The following is a 23,415-nucleotide window of genomic DNA, read 5'->3' as shown; positions in this document are numbered from 1 at the left end:
CTTCAGTGCCTTCCTCGTTTCTGGCATAGGTTAGACCCTGATTAATATTTGTTGATTAGTTGATTTCATTGCAAGATGAGGACCACTAATTCATTGGGCTTTAGAGATCACATGGTTCAGTTCCCCTCATTTTGCATGTGAGAAATCTGAGACGTAGAGAGAAGTGATTTACCCAAAGTCACACTGCTGGCTGAGCTAGGAAGTTGAACCCAGACCCTCTGAGTCCAAATCTTGCCACATCACTGTGGTTTTAACAAAAAATAAGACTTCAAAATTCTAACATAGTAAGTTATCAGTCAGCCAATGGTTAATCAGTCAACAAGGATTCATTAAACTGCTACCATGTTCTGGGAGCTAAGGATATAAATACACAAATGAGATAGCCCCTACCCCCAAGGAATTTTTGTTCTCCTTGGGGAGTGGAAAGTGGGATGAGTCTGGGAGATATGTGTTAACAGATAAGTAAATATAGGATATACATGAAATAAATACACAATGATTGGACAGAGGAGATAGTACTTGAGCTGAGCTTTAAATGGATCTTGAGGCTCCAGTGGGAAGGAGCTGACAGGGGAGGACATTTCAAGCATGGGAGGTGGCCTATGCAAAGGCTTGGAGGTAGGAGATGGATGAGATGCAGTGTCATGTACAGAACCTGCAAGTATATGTGCCAGTTTGGCTGGAGTTTGAAGGAGGGGGTGGAAAAGAGAGAAAAGAAGCATTTATTAAGTGCCTATTATGTGCCAGGCACTGTGCTAAACACTTTACAAATATCTTATTTGATTCATTTAATTTGTAATCAGTATAGGCTGCAGCCAAATCATGAAGATTTTCAGTGTCAAACTCAAGCAATGGGGAATGACCAAAGTTTCATGAACATGAAAGTTCTATGGTGACACCTGTGTTCTAGGAGGAGACTGTCATAATTTTCCCTATGCAGTTGCACCTCTTGACATATAATGAAACAAAGCATAGATCTCTAAGACTAGAGCGGACCAGCTCCAGCTGCATCTTCACCCGTTAATGAGGAAATGACACAAGGCTCCCAGCTCTTCTGTGGAGTGTTCCAGAAATCTTCAATAAGCTTAAACTACTTACACTTCAATAGATTAAAACTGCAGTAAGACCTTTGGGACACCCTATGTACCAATGGTTACCCTGTGGTTACCACATGGTAACCCCATGGTAACCAAATAACACCTAAGGATGATCTTGGTGTTAGAGTCCTCTTTGGATTCACGTAGGATGTCAGGATTGTGGTGGCATGTTGAGTGCCAAGAGGATTTTAATTGGACAGATTCAGAATTTGTCCACTACTTCCAGTAGTAGCTATATACATTTTTCAGGCCCAGTTTTCAGACAGACCCTTATTACCTCCCCACATTCTTTCCCTGGTTCACAGAAAGCGCATTCTTTACATTGGCCCTTTGAAGTCTCAAATCTGCCATATTTTGCTGAGATCACTTTAAGCACAAGTGCGTATGTGTAGATGTAGGTGGGTGGTTAAATTCGGAAATGGGCAGACGGCACTTCCTTGCCATAAGGCACACTAAGTGGGTGGGGTAGTTTCCCTGCTAATTATGAAACGTGATATGATTTGCTCTGAGGTTAAGAATCAATAGCCAGCTTCACATAGCTCAGGACATGATCGTTTCTGTGCATTTGAAATTAAAGCTGGGCCAGGCTTGCGATCGTGTGCCCATAATCCCTGCTACTCGAGAGCCTGAGGCTGGTGGATTGCTTGAGCTGGGGAGTTCTGAGCTGTAATAAAGTTAAAGCTGATTGGGTGTCCATCCTAAATCTGGTACCATTGTGGCAAGCCCTCAGGAAGGTGGTGCTGGGGTGGAGGGAAGTCACCAGGCTGCCTAAGGAGAGGGAAGCTGGCTAAATGGAGGAGGACAAAGCTTCCATACTGATCAGTACTGGGGTTAGGGCATGAGAGGATGGTGTACTCTCAGCTTGGACAAAATAGGGAGACCTAGTGGGGGGGTGGGGGGTGGGGAGAGAGAGAAACTGTGCTGCCTAATTGGCATTACAGGGGTTTATTTTAGAGCCTGTAGGTGCCACTATATCTTGAATTAAGATACACAGTACACATACATATACACACACACACACACACACACACACACACACACACACACATATAATATCCCAAAAGTCTATGAAAGCTCAAATGTCATTAAGACTTTTGGGACCCTGCCTGTGCATGCATGTGTGGGTTTGGGTGGGTGGGTGGGTGTGGGTGTAAGTGTAAGAGAGAGAGAGAGAGAGAGAGAGAGAGAGAGAGAGAGAATGTTTTTCCTTTTTTGTGGGATTTATTGCTTTAGCATGATGGAGTTTATTGGTAAACTGCCTTTGTATTTAACTACCACCATACATTTTAGTGATCTAAGAAAAACATTACTGTATGAAAAAACCAACATTAAAAGTAAGACAGCCTACAAGGTAAATAGGATTTGAAATTGGCTTCTGGTTTACTGATGAGAGTAGAGAACTGCATAGCTTTGCTATTAAAGAAGGGGGATGAGTGATGTAATAGCTCATCGGCAAGGGATTGGGGTAGGAATCTTTAGGATAATTACCCTTCAACATGTATAATGTTGGACTGGTGGTGAAACCAGTTCTTATGCTATAGCCAGGTTTCGTTGTTGGTTTTCAGAATTGCCTTGCTTTTTTTTAAGTGTTTAAAACACTGTACTTATTGTTTTTAAAGGTTAGGGGAAAAAACAGGAGGGCAGTGAGGACGCGGGCTGGCCTCATTTGAATAGAAGCCATAAAGGAATCTGGAGCTTGGTTGTGTTAAGTTGTGCCCCTTAGGATAGATCCCATAATTTGATTTGTACTCTGGCTTCCATAATTACATCTGACACTTAATTTAGAAAACAAGGTCTCTTTACAATGGAGATAAAAAGCTCACTCTATTAACCATCTAGCAGAGGACCACAATTGACAAAAAGCTTTCCCTAATTAGTATGATTGTCAAAGTGTGTTAGCATCGGCCTTCTCGAAGAGTAATGACTCTTTTAGAAAACTAGGCCGCTGTTTGAACATTATTTTTTGGAAGGGGAGGGAGGAGGCTAAAGGAAAGAGTTTAGCACTTACCTGCTGCTACCTTCAAGATGTTCTTTGTACTTTCCCAAGGAAAGATGGAAAGGAAACCAACCATTCTGCTACAGGAAATATTTTAGTGCTAGCACATGGCTGGGAGACTAGATGATCTTATCAGCAGATTTAATTAAAGAAAAAAAATCAAGCAGAAATTGTTTTAGCCCTAGAAGTTTGTTCCCCGAAAAGAATCTGTAAATCAAGATGTGCAAATGAGAACAGCTGACCTTTAGGCACATGGATGCAGGTAGAAAGTTGTTGATCTCATCCCAAATTTATGAGGCCTTTTATTTTGGCGAGTTGTATCAAATAGTCCCCACCAGGTGTGTGGCTGCCAACTTCAGATAGAAACCATCTGCTGGAATATCTTAATGCTCTTTTGCTAAAAATGAATTGGATACCGGAAGACCTTTAAAGTTCAAAGACAAGATCTCAGCAGAGAAAGACCACAGGCTACCAAGGTTGGGTAATGCTATTATTGCTATGATAGGCTTATTTCCCATATGAGGAAATTATGTGAGATATTGATGAATTATGTGATTGGATTAAAGCTCCCTAATGTTTGGTCATAAAGCCAGAATTATATCAAGGACCTATGATTTCTGCCCATTGGTGAATGACCAGTGTGGGAATTCCCTTCATGGATGTGGTTTTCAACCAATTTATAACTTAGAGTCTAAGAGAGTTTTCTGAAGCACAGAGAAATGGAGATTTTTGCCCATGATCACATTGCTAGTAAATGTCAGAAAAGGAATTTGAACCCAGGGCTTCCTGACATTAAACCCTATCCATTATGTCAGACTTCCTGTCAGAGCCTGGGATGGAACTGAGAGTTTCTTATCTTAGACTTGTGGCTTTCCTGTGGTCTCACAACAGAGACCTCCCTCATTAATCCAAGTGTACTTGATTCTTTGGCAATTCATTTGTTGTGATCGGTAGAGCTGAAACCTTCCTACCAGGTGTTAGTGCTGGGTAACTTAGGAAATCTGGACCTGACGCTTTCTCTTAAGCCATGGCCTTCCATTTCTTTAAGTCTTGTTTATGGAATACTTCTAAACTTCCTGGTATTTCATGTTTGTTCTGAGGTTTTTGGACGTAAGTAACAAAATTTAATTATTGTGCACCTATAAGAAGATAAATGGAACTGGGGTCCATTCCTGTTTCTCTGGCAGCCAGGTGGTATGGTGGATAGAATGATGAACTTGGGAGTTAGGAAGACTTCAAAGTCGAGGTATTGCCTCAGACACTTCTTAGGTGTGTGACCCAGGGCAAGTCACTTAACCTCTTTCTGTCTCAATTTCTTCATCTGTAAAATGGGATAACAATAACATTGACCTCACAGAGTTCTTGTGAGGATCTAATGAAATAATATATGTAAAGTACTCTGTAAAACTCAAAATGCTACATAAATGCATTATGTTATTATTATTACATAATTTCTATAGGTGTCATTTCTTCCATTCGACTATGAGTTCTTGAAAGCGGGGACTATATTCACTTTTCTCTTTGTATCCCCAGTATTTATTTATTTTTTCTTACATGAAAATTTTTTTACTATGACAAAGGCACCGTACAGTTTTTATGGTCTTGGTCTTTGCTTCTTGCCTTTGTCCAAGGCCAGAAGAGAAACATTTGCAACCTTTACAACCCTGACTTGGACTCCAGGAATATCACTAACAGCACGACCTTTTTGACCAAATCCAGCATCCAAAACTTCACCATTTTCCTCAATAAAGTTCAAGCAGCCATCATTGGGAACAAAGACAGTAATTTTTTTTTTAACCATTCTTAATCAGCTAGACTGTCGCACACTTCCTGATGGCAGAATTGGGATGCTTTGGCTTCCATACCAACTTTCTCAAAGACAATCCCTTTTGTATGAGATGCCCCTACAAATGGGTTGGCCTTCAAGGCAGTGCCCAAATGAGCTTTCTTGTATTGTTTGTCATGCCACTTTTGGTCTCTTCAATGGCTTCGGAGTTTTGTAGCAGTACAAAGACCACGGCATTTACCCATGCTGCCAAGAGAAAAGAGAGGTATCCCCAGTATTTAGCACAGTGATTTGAATATAGTAAATGTTTAATAAATGCTTATTACCATCATCATCATCATCATCATCATCATCATCTCCTTTGTTAAACTGGTGTTTACCACTCAGTTCTAGAGACTCGTTAATTCAGAAATCCTCTTTTAGGCATCCTGAAGAAGTCATTCAGCCTTTGCTTGCAGACCTCACTGAAGAGGGACACTGCTACCTTGCCAAGTTCAACCCCTTCTATTTCTGAATAGATCTAATTCTACAGAAGTTTTGCCCTTGTGATTCATTGTAGTGTGGAGGTGGCCCTGGTTCCCAAAGGGTATGCCTGCAAAGCGTAAGCAGCAGAAATTTCTGCAGTGGAGGAAAGGCTGTAAGTATGGCTGAGCCTGCTTTCCAAAGACTGGAAAGGCTTCTCTCCAGTAGACTGGTGGTGAATTCTTTGGTCATGGCAACCCAACAAACCAAGAAATTACAAAGTGGCCTGGTAGAGTAGAAGATCCTATGAACCATAGAGTTTTTAACCTTTCATAAATATTCATGTAGCTGAAAATAATGACTCAGCAATTGTCTCTGCCAAATCCTTTTTTAATATAATCCTATGGTTTTTTAATGAACAAAAATCTATTTTCTTTTTCTCCTTCCTCTCCCCACCCACTGGGGAGAAAAGGAAAAATAAAACTCTTGTTGCAAATATGCATCACCAGGCAAAAGGAATTCCCATATTCGCCATGCCCCAAAATAGGTCTCAACCTGTCCCCTGAGTCTGTCACCTCTCTGTCAGGAGGTGAGTAGCATGCTTCATCAAGTGTCCTCTGAAATCATGACAGAAGACACCAGTTATCTTCATGTATAGTTATCAAAATGGTTTTAACCTTTTTGTGGTGAAGCATATGGATCCTTTCTTAAAATAGTGTTTTTAAATACATATTATTAAAAAATATAGTATTACAAAAGAAATGAATTACACTGATGTATATCTATCAAAATAATTTTTAAAAAGTTCATGGACACCAGCCTAAGAACCTCCAATCTAAATATTTGTTGGGGAGTTTCAAGTCACTATTAATAATTTTTGTTCTGTGCTTTCCAATTCAAAGAGCTTCCTTCTTGGCAGGGAAAACAGAAGTAAAATGAGAGTTGAGTATTTCTGTCTTCTTTTTGCCATCCGTCATTCTACTTTTTCTTTCATCCTTTCGCCTCTATGTAGTTTTAAGAATTATTTAAGAATTCCAGCCTCCGCTCATTTTGAATATTAACGATTCTGATTCAGTCCTTACAGCAATATGCCGTGGATAGAGTGTTAAACTTGAAGTCAGGAAGACCTGAGTTTGAATCCTAATTCAAACACTTATTGGCTACATGACCCTGGGCAAGTCACCTGACTTCTTTCAGCTTCAGTTTCTTCTTTTGCAAAATGAAAATGATAACACCTATCTCACAGCATTGTTTTGTTAACCACATAAGGTAGCATATGTAAAGTGATTTGCAAAGCTTAAAGTACTATATGAATTTTTTTTTATTATGCTATCCCTCATTCCCTTCCCATGGCACAGTCTTGTGGGGACTATATGAGAAGTACTAATATTCAAAATGAGTTGAAGCTGAAAAGAATTGAAAAAGACTGAAAAAATAATTCTTTTTTAATAAGTTATTTATTTTTAGTTTTCAATATTCATTTCCGTAAGTTTTAAATTTTCTCCTCCTCCCTCCCATTCCTCCTTCCCAAGATGGCTTGCAATCCAATATAGGCTCTACATATACGTTCCTATTAAACATATTTTCATATTAGTTGTGTTGTGTAGAAGAATTAGAACGAATGGGAATAACCACAAGAAAGAAAAAAACAAAGCAAAAAAAGAAAATAGTCTGCTTCACTCTGTATTCAGACTCCATAGTTCTTTCTCTGGATGTGGATGGCCTTTTCCATCATAAATCTTTTGGAATTGTTTTAGGTCCTTGTATCGCTGAGAAGAGCTAAGTCTCTCAAAATCAGTCCTAACATACTGGTTGTTGATGTGTATAATGTTCTCCTGGTTCTGCTCACTTCACTCAGCATCAGTTCATATAAGTCTTTCCAGGTTTTTCTGAAGTCCTCCTGCTCATCATTTCTTATAGTAGTATTCCATTACATTCATGTACCACAACTTGTTCAGCCATTCCCCAATTGATGGGCATCCCTTCGATTTCCAATTCTTTGCCACCACAAAAAAGAGCCGCTATAAATATTTTTTGTACATACAGGTCCCTTTCCCACTCGTGTGATCTCTTTGGGATACAGTCCTAGAAGTGGTATTGCTGGGTCAAAGGGTATGCACATTTTTATAGCCCTTTGGTCATAATTTCAAATTGCTCTCCAGAATGGTCAGAACAGTTCACAACTCCACCAACAATGAATTAGTGTTCCAATTTTCTCACATCTTCTCCAACATTTATCATTATTCCTTTTTCGTCGTGCTAGCCAATCTGATAGGTGTGATGTGGTACCTCAATTGTGGTTTAAAGCATTTTTTCATATGACTATAGATATCTTTAATTTCTTCCTCTGGATAGGCCTGCCTCTTCATATCCTTTGACCATTTCTCAATTGGGGAATGACTTGTATTCTTATAAATTGGACTCAGTTATCTATGTATTTTAGAAATGAGGCCTTTTTTTTTTATTTTGGAGGGGGGAAGGCAGGACAATTGGGGTTAAGTGACTTGCCTAAGGTCACACAGCTAGTAATTGTGTCAAGTGTCTGAGGTCGGATTTGAACTCAGGTTCTCCTGACTCCAGGGCTGGTGCTCTTCTTGCTGTGCCACCTGAAATGAGGCCATTATTAGAGACACTGGTTGTAAAAATTCTTTCCCAGTTTTCCGCTTCCTTCCTAATCTTGGTTGCATTGACTTTGTGCAAAAACTGAAAAGATAATTCTTAAAAAACTACACAGGAGATAAAGAATGAAAGAAAACCTAGGATAATGGATGACATCATATGCATACTTTTTGAAAATACTAAATTTTATTATCTTTTGTTTTTGTATCACTTCCATTTTCTCTTGTATCGTCCCCAACCCTTTCCCAGTCATCCCCTATAATAAAGAATATTAAAAGAGAATTTTATTCTTGAGAATTTCCCATCTCTTTTCAACTGACTTTGCTTGTAGACTATTAGGCTATGGGATCTTTTCCCTCAATTCTATGAAAGCTTTAAAAGCCATTCTTCTGAAAATCCAGAGTACAGTGTCTGACTGCCTGGCTTTCTTTCTCTCCCCTACTACAAATCCTAAGGTGAAATTGTTAGGGGCAGCTAACTGGGAGACAATTGTTTGGTGACTCAATAGTGACTCATTGTCACCGGTTTTCACCCTCTTGCTCACTGGGCCTGGAGTTAGGAAGATTCATTTTCTTGAGTTCAAATCGGATCTCAAATACTTACTAGCTGTTTGACTTTGGACAAGTCATTTAACCCTGTTTGCCTCAATTTCCAAATAGGCTCACAAAGAGTCTGACTGAAACAATTGATCAACAACCAAAAAAGGTGCAAGTGTTGCTTCCTCTTCGCTTTCATCCTGTTTCTGCTTCAATAGCCAGTTTTCCCTTGTTGCTTAAAATCAGGTGCAGATGACTGGTTCACCTTGTCTTCCATCTCTTAAAGAATGAAATCATCATTAAGGCAAGCTCATGCTATGACTTGCTTCTTCACTTTGGACTGAGAGAACACTCCAGCAGATGCTGAGGTGTTCATTGTTTCTATTCCAGTTTTGTCATCTATTTCCCAGACATTTCTTTCTTATTTTCTCTTTCTGTCCAAGTGTTCTATAGTGTAATCAATGATTGTCTCTTACGTTTCTTTCTCTATTGGATTCTATTATGATTCTCTTTTCTTATTTCTCAATTTCCTCAAACCCCTACATTTTAAATATATAGTGCTGTTTCACCCCATCTCCACCCTTTTATCTGTTCTTGTTCAATAAAACATACTCTTAAAAACTATATTCCAGTCATGAATCCCATTCTACTGTCTCAGTGATACAGGTGAGGCCATGTTTTTCTCCTTATATAAGCATCTCTTATTCACCTTACTTGTTATCTAATACTCTGGGCATTCCCCACTCCTGTGGTCATGGGTTTTATTGCTGCCACCTCAGTTGTTGGATTTTGCCTCCTGTATATTACTGTGGGTTCTAATGCTAGCTGTCCTTTCTGGCAGCTATTACTCACTGTAGTAGATAAATGTAGACATTGTTTTTTTTCCCACCTCCTTTTTTTTTTAAGCTTAAAGCTCTCTTAAGCTGAAACAAAATGTGTGTAATACTGTCCTAGTGATTTTGAAAGGAAGGATGAAAGTGGTGGTGGGGAGATTTTGCCTTTCCCCTGCATGAAACAGAAGGTTCTCTGCCACTTGTTCTTTTGTAGGTGTGCTGATTTTTCATCAAAGCTCAGCCTGTTTTGCAGTCAGGACTGCAACAATTCTTCACTTGGGAAAAAAAATAAAGATTTTCTTAGAGGATTTAAAGAGAAAATTTTATGGTGTGTCAAGTTTTTAACCTCTGAATTAATCTTCATGCAAATGCCGGCTCTAATTCATTGCTGCATAGAAAATCAAATCAACAGATACTCTTTGAGCTCCCACTATGTGCAAGTTTCTTGTAATCAAAATGTTCTCTTTTAAATATGTTTTCTGGGGAGAAACTGTCTACTTCCAAACTCTCATTCTTCCCTCTTCTGAGCTCCAGTCCACCATCACCCACTGCCTGCTAGACATCTTCACCCGGATGTTCCTTAGACATCTCAGACTCCCCATGTCCAAAAGAAATGCATCTTCCCCTTTCCACCAACTCATCCTTCCTTCAAGTTTCCCTGTTTCTTTTGAGCTCGACACCATCCTTCCAGTCATCCAGAATCACAGCCTTAGAGCAAGCGATCTATGATTGTTCCCATTCCCTTAGATTGCTATTTCTTGTTAGTTAAGTTTCAATAGTGTATCTTACATTGTTTCCTGTCTCTTTACTCCTAGGGTCACTGTTCTAGTTCTAGTTCAAGGCCATCATCAAGTCTCTCCTGGACTATAGCAAGAGTCTCCTAATTGGACTTTCAGTTTCCAGTTCTCCAATACATTCTCCATGCATCTATAAAAACAATCTTTCTCCAGCATGTTCCATACATATCAGTACTGTGTTTAAGAATCTTTATTGACTCCAGGATAAAACACAAGTTTCTCAGCTTGGCATTTAAAGCCCTTCACAATCTGGATTTACCTTACCTTTCCAGGCTCATTTCGCCTTATTTCCTTTCACATTCTATCTATTCCAGTCCCAAACTGGCCTTCTTATTATTTCTTGAACTTGGTACTCCATTTTCCACCTCCAGGTATTTCTATAGACCATCTTCAATGTCTGGAATACACTCCTATTTCATCTCCACCTCTGGGAATTCCTTGCATTCTTCAAAATTTGACTTAGGCACCACCTCCAATGGGAACCCCTTCCCAACCCCCCTACTTCTTAGTGTACTCTCTCTTTCTCTTCAAATCATATTTATTAGTCTATTTAAATTTTGGATTTCTTAGTGGAATGAAAGCTTGTTGATGGAGGGAACCTTTTTTCATTTTTTTCCCCTTGTATTCCCGGTCCCCCGCCATAGTTCCCAGAGCGTATGAGATTCATAGGAAATACTGTTTGAATTGAATGGAATATGTTGTTTTGGAAATGGGTATTATTTATAATCAGAGGAACCTGATCAGGCTTCTGCTTATAACTCCTAAATGCCCTTTGTGCAAGGTGTGTCAGTAGAGCAAAATCTCATAAGTGTTATAGCTTCTTTTAAAGACACAGGATAAAGAGTGAGCAACCAATTGATTGGCATAGCAAGATGTGGGTCTCTTGTAGGCTGCCGTTTACTCTTTGCCTACCACAGAGCACTGGGGAAGGCCAAAATACAGACTTTGTTTGTAGGATACTGGATTAAAGGGCCACGTTGAGGGCATGGTCAACATAATTAGGTGGGGTGTGCTATGTATGAAAGGCTTAATTGTATGAATCAGCTTGAGAATTATAGCACAGTTGTGTTTGCCTAGCCTGACACAGAGGAATAGCTGTAGCTCTATTCCCAGGTATTTGCTCTAGTAGATCATGCATTAAGGTGGGAATGAGACTAAAAGGATTTCATGTGTCAAAGCACAAAAATCTCAGCCGTGTTTCTTCCTGAAGCTTGGCAACACTGACAAGTTGCTCATCACCTTCCTGGCCATTTCCCCTTAGTGGCTGCCCCATTCGTCTTCACAGGTTTTTGTAAGATGGTCACTCTGTAAACTGTAATGTAAGCTGCTGCTGTTAGTGTTGCCGTGGTTGGCCTCAAGCTTCCCAGAAGTATTATTGGACCATGGAAATAGAAGTGGAAGGGACCTTAGAGACCATCTCATCTAACCCCTTTGTCTTATAGATCAGGAAATTAAGGTTCAGGTTGGTGATACTTTTCTGTGGTCACACAGGTAGTAAATGGTCCAAGCCAAGATTCAAACTCAATTCTATGACTCTAAATTTAGCAGTCTTTTCTATTCCCTTTCTTTTATACTTTAGAGCTACGAAATGTCATTGTTCTTTATTTCTTCTTTCCTACCTGTCTATAGTAAGGGTATTTCTTTTCTTCTTTCAAGCCAATCCTTCTACCTGTTCATGCCATCCCAACCCCTCCCACTTCCTCCATGACTTTGTTCATTCTCTTTGAATTGTTCATCTTCCTTCTGTCTTCCTTCACCCACTCCTTCCCATTCTATAATTCATTTCTATTCAGTGATCACTTGTTAAGTGTCTACTGTGTACAAGGAGCTGTACTAAGACCCAGTGATACAAAGATGAAAAACAACTCAGCCCTTACCTTTGAGGAACTCAAAAACTAACAGGGGGAAATAAAACAAATGAATATGTTAACAAGATAGAATGGAATGAAGGCAAAGACAAGTTCTAGACAAAGTACCATAAGCAATTTCAAGGATGGAGAAATCATTTTAAGCTCAAGGGAAGCTCTTTGGAAGAGGTTATGTAAGCTAGTTCTCAAAGGAATAAAAAAAATATTTCAATAGGCTGAGATATAGAGAGAGTGTTTTCCAAGTGAGAGGAGTGGAGACAGGCTACATGAATGTATAGAGATGGGAGAGGGCAAGTTGAAATTGAAGAATTAGGAGCCCATGTTGCCTGGAATGTAATGTGTGAGAGGGAGAATAGCATGAGGTAATACTGAAAAGATAACTTGGAGCCAGATCTTGGAAGGGCTTAAATACTAGACTGAGGAATTTGTATATTCTTTTTTAATATTAGTTTATGGGTCACTGAAGACTTTGGGGTCAGATTTGTGAATTAGAAAGGTTATCTTGGCAATTGTGTGAAGGATGAAATAGAAGAGGAAAATGTCTTTTTTAAAAATAATACTTTATTTTTTCCCCAATTACATGTAAGACAGTTTTTAACATTCATTTAAAAAATTTTTTGAGTTCCAAATTCTCCCTCTTTCCTCCCATTGAGAAAGCAAGCAATTTGATATAGGCTATACGTCTGCAGTCAGTGCAAAACATATTTCTATGTTAGTCATGTTGTAAAAGAAAACACAGACCAAAAACCCCAAGGAAAATAAAGTAAAGGGAAAAGTATGCTTCAATCTGCATTCAGACTCCATCAGTTCTTTCTCTGGAGATAAGTAGCATTTTTCATCATAAGTCCTTCATAGTTGTCTTAGATCATTGTATTGCTGAGAATAGCTAAGTTATTCACAGTTGATCATTATACAATATTGCTGTCACTGTGTACAATGCTCTCCTGGTTCTGTTCGTTACACTTTGCATCAGTTCATGTAAGTCTTTACAGGTTTTTCTGAGTGTGTCCTGTTTGTCATTTCATCATGTGTATTCCATCACAATCATATATAACAACTCGTTCAGCCATTCCCCAATTGATGGACTTTTCCAGGAGGGAAATGTCTTGAGGTCGAGAGACCAATTAGGAGGCTTTTACAATAAATAATAAAAGCCTTTGACCTAGTGACCTCTCAGCTAGGCATGTACCCCAAGGAAGTCAAAAGATAGAAAGGTCCCATATACACTAGCACTTTTGATAATTGTCTTTGTGTGGGCAGTGATCTATAGGTCTTTCCCTCCTTTCATCTCCCACCCCCATCACAGTCTCTATAGTAGAAAAATAAAAAAGTCTATTCAGGCTGCAATTAAAATAGCCTTATCTTTATCTGGAAAACTATTGTTAAAAATTACAAAGAAGCAGTAAGCAAATTTAAAAATATTAGGGAAACATTGAGTAATGAACCATATTGGTCTTGTATCCAACACTAAAACAGAAGAGAGAAACAGGGAGTTGAGTAAATTTACCATCACTCCGTTGATTTCTCTGAATAGCCATAAATTCAGTCACTCCCTTCTGGAGGGGTGAGGCTGGGAGAAGGAAAGGCTGCAGCCACTACCAGGCATAGAGTCAATCCTTTGGAAAGTCCCACATTTGCTTCTTCTTTTGCTATTGCTCACTTTTTCCACATTCCCCTGTGTCCCTCTCCAGAGGGAATTAAAAACTGCCACTCTAGTGGAAGACTCTACCAGGGCAATTCCAGTCCAAGATAACTTTGTCTCTTTCTGAGCTGGAAAGGCATTCAACTCTCATGGTCTTTAGCAACTTCAAAAGGCAGCTGGTCCAAACCTTGTCAGAATGACTGCTACAAATCAATACGGGGAGGGAGGAAGGACAGTTATGAAGTCCTGCTTGAGGCTAGATAACAGGAATTTGTAGTGGCCCCTAATCAGCATGGTTTTGTGACTTTGTCTAGTTCGAATGGAGAAGGCAGATGGTCGGTAGATGCTCTTTCTTTCATAATAGTACTACCTCTTATCTTTTTTTCTTTACATCTTTTCTTTTCAGAGATGTTGAATATCACTTTCTGAATGCCTTCACTTCAGCGTTGACTTTCTCTGTTTGTACTTGATGTGGTCGAATTGCTATTCCTTGACTTCATGTTCTCGAGTTTCATTTCCATTTCTTGTATAAGTAAGATCAGTCTGGCAGTGATATAAATGATGAATTGGGGATGGCAGTAGGGATACTGGTTAGGAAATGATTATAAAGTTCATATGAGTGGCAGTGGAGAGAGTAGAATATTAACTCCTTGAGGGCAGGGACACTGGGTTTTGTTTCTGTCCTTAGTGCCTGGCATAGTGCTTCTCGAAAGAGATGATCTCCCTTCCAGCTCTGACAATTCTGTGATTCTTATATGTTAAAGCATCAGCTTATATGAAATACTGACTTTATTTTTTATTTTTTATTTATGGAATAAAACAAGCATTTCCATAACACAGTATAATAAAAAAAGATGATTGCACATGAAACTGTGAATCTATAATGTACAACTTGCTATTCCTTTTAAATAATAAAGTTATGTAAATTTTGAAATATTGATTTGAGAAAATAAAATAGGACCTTTTAGGCCAAGAATTACATTGCTCATGCGACAAATGACAAAGTCTATAGGAGAGGTGGAACAGAGTGACCTGAGAGGTTCAAGGAAATGTGGATCATTTTTAGCTGGTGAATGTGTTCATGAAGGAGATCGTACATGACCTGAGTATTAAAGGCAGTGGAAGGATAATGTTAAAAGAGATACAGCTCAGAATATCATAGATTTAAAGTTAGTTGGAGCCTTCAAAGTCACTTACTGCACTTACTTCATTTATTACATGAGTAAACTAAAAAGGGGTAGTCCATGAAGGACAGCATGGCCAAAGTGATGGAGGAAGGAGAAGACAGAGGAATCCTGTACTTTTATCAAAAAAAAATCATGAAAAAGAGAATTTCTGATATTTTAATTGTCTACTAATTTTTCTGCAACTAAACAAAATAGAAACTAACACCAGTCAGTCAATAAGTATTAAATGCCTAATAAGTTCTGGGGATATGTATGGGGATATACATACAAAGAATCAAACCATCCCTACTCTCTAGAAGCTTACATTCATAATGCTTATATGGAAGAGTTTATTATAGGGTCGTTAGGAGATTATTTTAATATTTTTGGAGGGGGACTTATTCTCTTCTTTTATGTTGTAGCTCAGACATCACCTCCTGTATGAAATCTTTCCTAATCCCCCTGGCTGCTACTGCCTTCCCTCCCAAAAGACTTTGTATTTAATTACTTTGTATATGTTTGCATTGATCAACTTTACGCTGATGTTATATGTATTTGACATGTACTTGTCTTCCTGATTAGGACACATATTCCTTGTGAGTTGGGTTTAGGGTTTTTTTTTGGTACTTGTAGAGCACAAAGTCTGGCACAGGGCTTGGCACGTAGTAGGGGCTTAATAAATATCTGATAGTTGGTTTTGTCCTCCTCTTAAAAGATGGCACCCCAAGAGAAGATATCATTCATGTTACCCCACATGATGATTCTCTTTTCAACATGATTTCTCATTATACAAGCTAGCACAACAACAACAGTAATAATAACTAACATTTATATAATGCTCACTGTGTGTCAGGCACTGAGAAGTGCTTAACAATCATCATCTCATTTAATACTCTCAACAACCCTGGGGTAGGTGCTGTTATTATCCCCAATTTCTTTTATTTCTCACAACATATTGTAAAAAAATTCTTTAACATTTTTTTTGATTTACAAATTCTCTCTCTTCCTTTAATCCCTTCCCCACCCATTGAGAAGGTAAACAATTTGATATCAGTTATATATGTGAAGTCATGCAAAACATATTTCCTTATTAGACATGTTGCAAAAGAAAATACAGACCAAAAAACACCCAACAACAAAAAACAAAGAAAGTAAAAAAAGTATCCTTCGATCTGCATTTAGACTCCATCAGTTCTTTTTCTGGGAATGGATAGCTTTTTTCTTCATGAGTCCTTCAGAATTGTTTTCAATCATTGCGTTGCTGAGAGTGACTAAGGCATTCACAGTTGATCATTATACAGTATCGCTGTTACTGTATACAGTGTTCTCCTACTGGGCTTATTTCACTTTGCATCAGTTCATATGAGTCTCTCCAGGTTTTTCTGAAATCAGCCTGCTCATCATTTCTTATGGCACAATAGTACTCCATCACAATCATAGACCGCTATTCGTTCAGCCATTCCCCAGTTGATGAGCATCCTCTCAATCTCCAATTTTTTGCCACTACAAAAAGAGCTACCATAAATATTTTCCTACATATACATCCTTTTTCCTCTTTTTTAAAATCTCTTTGGGGATATAGACTTAGTAGTGGTATAGCTGGGTCAAAGGGTATGCACAATTTGATATGCCCTTTGGGCATAGTTCCAAGTTGTACTCCAGAGTATTTGGATCAGTTCACAACTCCACCAGCAGTGCATTACTGTCCCAGTTTTCCCACATCCCTGCAAACATTTGTCATTTTCCTTTTCTGTCACGTTAGCTAGTCTAATAGGTGTGAGGTGGTACCTCAAGAGTTCTTTTCATTTGCATTTCTGAAATCAATAGCGATTTAGAGCATTTTTTCATATGATTATACATTGCTTTGATTTTACTTTAAACTGCTTGCTCATATCATTTGACTGTTTATCAGCTGGGGATGATTTGTCATCTTATAAATTTGACTCAGTTCTCTGTTATCCCCAATTTCACTAAGGCATTGCTATGCATTTACAAGCTTATGAATGCTCAATGTGTGACTAATTTATTGTACATTTTCTATACATTTTAAAGCAGTAGAGTTTTTAATATTTATTTTGTATGTATTATATATGTACTTGTTTCTCTTATTGCAATGTAATTTCCTTGGGAGCAGGAATTCTTTCATTTTATTTCAGTCCACAGCACCTAGCCTGGTGTCTGGCACATACCTAATAAAGGCTCATTCAGTGAATGATATCTCGCATATGATTGGTGGAGTACAGATGTAATTGATGATGAGAATACATCATTATGGAAAGCCTGGCCTAGTTTTGCTATGTCATATGGACGTTTTTGTCTTTTTAGTCTGTAAATGCAGAGGAATGATCTGCTTTAATTGGGTATCAAGGCACTTGTTGTAGCCTGGCATTTTCGTCTGTGGCTTTGTGAGTGTTGTCATTTTTAGAAGTCTTTATCCTGAATCTAACATACATCAAATAAAATGGCATTGCTACATACACAGTAGAAGAGAAAAAGAGGATTGATTGTACATGAAAGTGGAGGTCTTTATTAGATATAGCTTGTGGGGTTTTTTTTTTTGCTCTTTTCTGAAATGATACATACTATTTGTAAACTCTGTTATTTTCCTTGCTAAACATTTTGCAAAGCGAATTTATTCATTAAATTGATGTTGCCTTAAGTTTCCATTTCTCTCCACTTAGAACATATTTTTGTTTAGCAGAGATGTTTTGGGGCAACTTTCAGCTTCTTTGTTGTGGTACTTATGTTGCACTGGTTAAATTTCTTTTGTTGTTCTTCAGTTGTGTCTGACTCTTTGTGACTCCATTTGGGGTTTTCGTGGTAAGGATGCTGGTATCATTTGCCATTTCTTTCTCCAATTCATTTAACAGATGAGGAAACTGAGGCAAACAGGGTCAAGTGACTTGGTCAAGGGCACACAGCTAGCAAAGGTCTGAGGCTACATTTGGATTCAAGTTGTCTTGACCCTAGGCACAGCACTTTATCCACTGTGCCATCTACCTGTCCCTTAAATTTCTTTACACATTCTGACTTCAGAAAGAAATACCATTCATTTGGGGCTTAAAATACTGAGAACTGAGTCATTGATTTTCCTGTGTGAACAGTTGTGTATAATATTTGAAGCCATGGATGGGTTGTATTTTTGTTGTTTCAAAGAGTAGGAGATATAGAAAGTTGAGAAATCAATGCTAGAAATACACACAGTGGTAGATTAAAATTTAATTGTTTTGCACCAGAAAAAAAAACAACAACCCATCTGAATCTTGAGAAACTAACATATTACCTTGCTGCATCTTCAATCCAAGTGAGTCAAGACAGTTAATTCCACTGTGCTTTGGTGAAATGTTCTGATCAGACATTCTTGCCTGCCCTAAAAACTTTAGCTGGAAGCAGAGTGTGCTAGTGCCAGCTCTAAAGGGCTTCGGAGAACCAGCTATTCAGTTTTCTGGTGAGGCATTCACACCTCAGAAATCAGCCATCCTACAAATCAGAGCTTGATTTTGCTTTGGTTTTGTTGATTGTCTAAACTTAAGAAAGGGAAAATGATGCAGGTTAAAAGTGTGTGTGTGTCTATTTTTGCCCCCTCAAAGAGAATGGTTGTTAAACATGTACCGGCACACACCTGCATTATACTACAAACATTACTCAGCAAGAGTGGAGTGCAAGGATTGGGGAATAAAGTCATCTCCACATTGGAGGTGTGGTGCCTATGGGATGACAGCAGTAGCCACAACAGGCATTTATATGGTGATTTAAGGTTTGCAAAGTGCTTTACATCTATTATCTCAATTTAGCCTCATGATACTCTTACTAGAATTGTTTCTGAATCCATATCCAAGTGTGAAAAGAGGACCAGGGTCCTTTGTGGAGCCATAATCTGCATGGGGCTGACGTAGGGGTTGGGGTGCACTTTTTTCCAGCCCATGACCTCTGTGTGGTACATGCAGTTGCTGCCTCTGGTAGTCCCTATTATCTACCCCATCTCTCCTGGGAGTTTCAGTTGTTTTTTAGTCGTGTCCAATTATTCATGACCCCATTTGGGGTTTTCTTGGAGAGGTTTGCCATTTCCTTCTCCAGCTCAATTTACAACTCAGGAAATTGAGGCAAACAGGGTTAAGTGACTTGCCCAGGGTCACCCAGCTAGTAAATGTCTGAGGCTGGATTTGAACTCAGGAAGATGAGTCTTCTTGGCTCTAGGCCCAGTGTTTCTCCATTAGTCCACTGCTACTCCTTTCCAGATGTTTTTTTGCTATGTTGTCTCTTTCTCCAGGGCTATATTGGGGTCCTTGGGATCCTAGATCTTAGGGTTAGAAGGGGCCTCAAAGACCATTTAGTCCAGTCCCTTCATTTTACAGATGAAGAAACCTTGGCCCAAGGAAATCCAATAACTCACCCCAAATAGTAAGCATTGAAGGCAGGATTTGAATCCAGGCCATCTTCTCTTCCAAACCTCATAGGAATCATGGTTGTACTGTAATATGATTGTCTTTTGTGCCTCCTTCCCACCTCCAAATTGTTTTTGTCTCAGGAGAAAATATTCCTAGTTAAGCTGTTGATCACTGGCTTCTGCCATGGAGCTAGCTCTCTCTGAGAACAGAAATGTTTATTTTTTTAAGTTGTTTTAAATCATAGTTAATGCTTCACTTATTCACACTTCTTTGAAAAGTAATCTTTTGGATATATAAGCCTCCCACACAGAGCCTGGTACTCTCATATTTCCATTTTGCTTCTTGGAAAAGTTCTGCTTTTATCTGAAATATTTGTCAGAAATGGTCATTTTTCCTGCAGTTTCATACAAGCCACAAACATAATGCTTGTTTGCTTTCTCTTGTGACAGCCTTGTCTATAACTACTTTGGGGACCAAGAGGTGGACTTTGTATTTTTTTTTAAATGGATGAATCTTTTTGACCTGGGAAGAGAACTATTATTCAAGTATATCTCTTGTTACTAAGTGGATCATAGATCTAGAGGCCCAGAATCTGGGCCAGGCCCCTTAATTTACAAATGAGGATTGCCTCCAGAGCCCATACTCTTCCCATTATATTATGGTTTATTTTATCTCCCCAGAGTTAGCCACTATCAATTAATACTACTAATAATAGCTAACATTTCTAATAGCATCTACTACGTGCTAGGGGATGTGCGAAGCACTTTACAGTTATTATTTTCTTTGATCCTCACAACAACCTTGGGAGGTAGGTGCTTTTATTACTTCAATTTTACAGTTGAGGAAACTGAGGCAAACAGATTAAGTGTCTTGTTCAGAGTTATATAGCTAAATGTCTGAGGTCAGATTTGATTCCAGGCCCTTTGCTCTATCCACTGCACATCTCGATACCCAATTTAAAACAAAAGTTTCATCAATGCTTTTCACATTATCGTCTCTTCCAACCCTTTATTATTCCTCTCTCTGCACAGAACCCTGCTTTGTATAAAGCAAAATAAGCCAACACATTGTCTAGCTGTGTCTGACATTTGCCATGTTTAGGACACGTCTCTCCCAAGGCATCTGGAGTCAAGACTGGTCATTATGTTGCTCAGAGTTCTGCATCATTAGGTTGGTTTTTTTTTTTAAACTTTTTTTCAATGAACAAAAAAGCCACCTCTATCAGGTTTTAAAAATGAAAATCTCAACATGATACAGTTATATGGATCAGTGTACAGGCAATTCTTGCTTTATGTAAATTCATATTATGCAAATTCGACTTTACACAGAACTCTGAAAGAAATTCACATTTCAAAAAAACACCTATATTATCTTTACTGTACAGTACAGTGCTCTCTACTCCTGCCTCTTGGCTCTGTGGCCTCTTACCCCCTTGCCCCCACCCAAACCCTAAACAACAACAACAAATAAGCCCCCCAAATGAAAGCAGAAGAACAGATATGTGGGGAAGAATGGATGTTAGAGAGTCCACCCTCTGCACTATTACCTGATAGGAGTCTTGGTACCAAGAGAGGATACCTTTGCTCCACCCACCCTGTGTGTCTGTCTTCCCACTGTCTGCGCTGGAGTCTGTCCCCAGACCCCACGTCTTCCTCCCCTTGCTCTCCCTTCTCTGTCCCTGGTCCCCAGGCGTCCTTGAACATGTGGCTGCCTCCTCCCCTCCACAGATGGGCCCTGAGGGGCCCCTTCCTGCCTCCCTCCCTTCACCACATCCACAAGCAAATTCTCACTATGTAAAAATCGCTTAAAGTGGAGGTCTGTGGAACTGTCCATTTATGTAAAGTGAGAACTGTCTGTATCATCTTTCCAACAGTCAGTTATTTGGCATTTTGTAGGTGCCTGTTATGTGCCCATTATGCTAAGCCCTGGGAACATAAAGAAGAAAAAACAAAAACAAAAACACAGTCTTTGTTTTCAAGGAGCTCCCAGTCTAACAAGGGAGACAGCCATGTGCAAACAAGACGTATCTATATAGCTATGCCCATATATACATCATACATGTACACATATACATACATGCATGTATGTGTGTATGTGTGTATGTATACCACAAAATAAATTGGGTGGAGGATGGCCTCAGAAGGAAAGCATTACAATTAAGGAGGGCTGGGAAAGACTTTTTGCAAAATATGAAACTTTAGCTGAGACTCAGGAGTCAGCCAGGGCAGGTAGGAGGCCGGGATGAGGGGGAGTGTCCAGGGATGAGGCCCAGTGAAAACTTGAGGTATTGGGGAATGGATCGTGAGTTGTACATGAGAAACAACAAGAGGCTAGTGTCAGTGCTATTTAGTAAAGGGAGTGGAGTAAAGTGTGAGAACACGGGAAATGTAGGAAAGGGCCGGGTAATGAAGGACTTTGAATGTCAAACTGAGGCAGTTTGTGTGTGAGTTTCGGGATGGAGAGTGTCTCCTCATGGAAATCAACTCAAGTGTTATTCCTAAAGGGCTTTAAGGTTTGCCTTTCTTCTACTTTTTCTCACCTAGAATTTGGGCATCTTGCCTTAGCTTGAGGAAGCCCTTTAAATTTTTTATGACTTTGTGAGTGTCTGATATCTGAACCCAATTAAGCAAAGTGTAGGGAAGACATCACATGAATGTCAAAGCAGGGCCTAGGATGGTTGAATATTTGGTAATCTCCTTCTTACCAAGTGGCCATCACATTTGCATAGTGTTTTATACTCTTCTAAGCATTTTCACACATATGTTCTCATTTGTTCCTCACTACAGTATTTGATAAAGATACTGATGATCAGGACTTTGTACCCAGAAGATAGAATGTTATAGTTGTTAGAAGGCTAACTTTGAAGCTGGGAAGATCGTCAGGCTTGAGACCTGGTCATGTTGTTACCCAAACCTCTCAGTGCCCTCGACAACTGTCTGAGACTAGGTTACAGTAGAATTGCTAATTTGCATTGGTAGAGGGAATAGTTTTCCTGCACTGGTAGGGAAAAAAAGTATATGTGTGCGTGCGCACGCGCGTGCACATATGCACATACCAGTGTGTTAACAGGAATGGAAATTAAGACCTAGCAAGATTAAATGATTTGGTCAAGGATACACAAGTCAGGATTAGAAACCCAGAACTTTCTGGGATCACATACCATTTTCAGATTTGCAAAATATGTTTTGTAGATTGTCTTTATGAGCACCAACCCTGTGAGGGAAATATTTGAGTATGATTATCCCCATTTTACAGAGGAGGAATATGAGGCTGAGGGTACCACAGCGAATACATGTCTAAGGTAGGGTTCGAACCCAGGTCTCTACTGACTCTCCTTCCATTGCTCGTCCTGCCATATCGGTCTGTGTCTATTATATATATCCTAGCATCCCACCTCATAAGTTGGCTCCTTTTAGAGCCAGCCCACGTTGCTTTATGTAGAACACCCTTAAAAGAGGAGAGGGTGGAATATTAGGTGTATGTTATTGTTAATTACTGTCTCTGATGTACGTAATTTGAAAATTAATGTTGCTCTAATTATATTGATACAGTGAATAGTTATTCCCAGCATTTGAGTCAGATAAATTATGCCTGTCTGGATAAATTCATCTTGAAAGCCTTAAAGTGCTTAAGGAGTCAAGGGTATGCAGAAGCAAACCCTTTGTTCTGTGGTTAATTTAGCCGGAGTTAGCAAATGTAATTGATTTTAAGCACGTGGCATCAAGACGAGCATCCCCTCCAAGGAGAACCGGAGCTCTCTGTTCTCCCTTGCCTGATAGAGGTTTTAAATTTAGGAGAAATAACTTGCTAAATGTTACTTTCATAATGGAAGTTCAAGGGGTTGTGGGTAATGTGGACTGGCTGGAGGTTCTTGACAAGGGCATTTGGGCTGGATGCCAAAAGAAATTCCTTTGCTCTGTTCTTTATTAACTTCTCTCTGGTCTTTATTAATTCCCCCTTAGCCCCCCCCCCCGCCTTTTGTCCTCTAGGAGTCATAGGATTTAGAGCTGGAAGAGATCTTTAAGATGGTCTAGTCCAGGGGTGGGGAACCCACAGCCTCGAGGCCACAAGTGCCTCATTAAGTGCTCAACTGTGTCCCTTTGACTGAATCCAAACTTCACAGAACATTTGAGGATCTAGAGGGCCACATGCGGCCTCAAGACCACAGGTTCTCTAGCACTGGTCTAGTCCATAGGTTCCCTTGTCGGGCACTGGAACCATCCAG

General features: G+C 39.3%; 1 protein-coding gene across 1 annotated transcript in view; it reads left to right on the top strand.

The window, feature by feature from the left end:
* Positions 1 to 23,415, top strand: part of FAM160A1 (family with sequence similarity 160 member A1) — a 290,079-nt gene that overhangs the window by 144,625 nt on the left and 122,039 nt on the right. The window lies entirely within an intron of this gene.

The sequence above is a fragment of the Trichosurus vulpecula genome, chromosome 6, assembly GCF_011100635.1.
Source record: "Trichosurus vulpecula isolate mTriVul1 chromosome 6, mTriVul1.pri, whole genome shotgun sequence".
Lineage (NCBI taxonomy): Eukaryota > Metazoa > Chordata > Mammalia > Diprotodontia > Phalangeridae > Trichosurus > Trichosurus vulpecula.
This window is presented reverse-complemented; position numbering and strand designations above follow the sequence as displayed.